Here is a 1,751-nt window from a genome sequence, read left to right as displayed (position 1 = left end):
TGCTCTTAGTCATCTAATAGATAAAGGACGTAAGTGGGCAGCTACTATACTATCATTGATCGGGGAGGTTTTTATCGTCATCAACTATTCCCGGTCGCCCGAAGGGCGACAGCTAAAAGTATTATTGATAATACTATTCCACTACCTCTATCAGATACTCAACTAGTTGAATTTATTCGATGGCTGGAGCTACAGCCTAGTATTACATCCTCTTTCTGTGTTGAAGTAACAGATGTAACTAAAAATACTAAGAGTTACTTCAAGTCTGCAGCTAGTGCTGCTAAATATATTGGTTGTGATATTGGTTCTATTTCAGTTAATCGAACTAAACCACTTAAGGATAAGTATCTTTTTAATTATATTGATGTAGCAGAATACATTAAATATACACAAGTACCACCATTTGATTTCCTTAAAGTAAAGTAATTTCCTTAGTTTACTTACGCAATTCTACGATTTGCCCTATCAGTTAAAATTTTTATTATTAATAAAAATTTTAACTACTGGACTATTTGCGCGGCCCGAAGGGCGGTATCATTCCTGCTACTTTACTCATAATTTTTGAGTACTTAATGCTAAGTAAACCTATCCGGGGGAAAAATTTTAATTTCCCCTTTTTCTAGTTCATAGAAAAATTTTGGAATCTATACATTATTATTCTTTATTATTCATAAAATCATATCTAACGCTCGTGTTGTATAAATTATAATATCTTTTTATAACTCAATACTCATAAATTCAATTTATGTATATTTATAAGGGCTAGAATTTACCTTTTTAATAATTAGAATTTCTTTTTTCTATATAGTATTGTATTAATAAGTATATTATATAATAATACACTTAAAAAAAAGAACATATTGTAAATAGAAATAAAAATTACAATATAAGTTAGAAATATCTATTATTTTACATAGAAAATCTAACTAATATAGGTATATATATATATGTGAGTGTGTTGAAATTGGTAGCCAAGTCGACCTTAGGAGTCGGTAGTCTTAGACTGTGTAGGTTCAAGTCCTATCACTCACAAAAATAAAAATTATCAACTACAATATAGTAGTTATTATATTCATTTTATTATTTAATTAAGAATTCTTTCTATTTAATCTGAATAAAATTTATAGTTCTAAATATAGGATCTATTGGTGATAAAATAAAGTATCTTATAAAATATATAGTAATAGACACGTAGATTTACAGCATACTTAGCTAAATTGGTAAAGCGCCTAACTTCGGATTAGGAGATTTAGGGGTTCGATCCCTCTAGTGTGCTATAAAAATTGAAATAAAGAAGAATAGAAAAAATCTTGTAATTTTTATATTGCATAGAAAGAACAGTAATAGAATAGATATTAAATTCTCTATTTTTCTATTTTTTTACTCTTTGATAAAACTATAATAATAATATACGTTAAATAGATAGGCTTTTATAACTTCTTTTTTATTTATCTTACTATTTTATAGGACTGATGAACCCGCCACAACTTAAATATTTATCTTTATACTACAAAGAATCTTAATTTCAATAGTACTTAATATTAAATTATCCTGTTTATTTATAAAAAAAAAAAAATTTTTTTTTTCTTTTCTTTTCTTTATATTTGTTTTTTCGGTGTAAAAATGTTAAAATCACATATAAATAATTAAGAAAGAAAAATGAGAATAGAAATAAATAGATATTTATAATTTTACAAAAAATAAAATTGAATCTAATCCTATTTTAAATTAGATAGAATAAAGTATAAATA

At 25.5% G+C, this 1,751-nt stretch overlaps 2 non-coding genes across 2 annotated transcripts; both read left to right on the top strand.

The window, feature by feature from the left end:
• The first annotated feature begins 949 nt into the window (after window positions 1-949).
• Window positions 950-1,032, top strand: PAN0_t168d0002. The gene has a single exon. It is a non-coding gene; the product is annotated as a tRNA-Leu (tRNA).
• Window positions 1,033-1,202: 170 nt separating this feature from the next.
• Window positions 1,203-1,276, top strand: PAN0_t168d0001. Its single transcript has one exon. It is a non-coding gene; the product is annotated as a tRNA-Arg (tRNA).
• The last annotated feature ends 475 nt before the right edge of the window (window positions 1,277-1,751 follow it).

Source organism: Moesziomyces antarcticus, assembly GCF_000747765.1.
Source record: "Moesziomyces antarcticus DNA, scaffold: scaffold_v10168, strain JCM 10317, whole genome shotgun sequence".
Classification (NCBI taxonomy): Eukaryota; Fungi; Basidiomycota; class Ustilaginomycetes; order Ustilaginales; family Ustilaginaceae; genus Moesziomyces; species Moesziomyces antarcticus.
The sequence above is the reverse complement of the archived record's forward strand: the minus strand, read 5'-3'. Positions and strand labels throughout refer to the sequence as shown.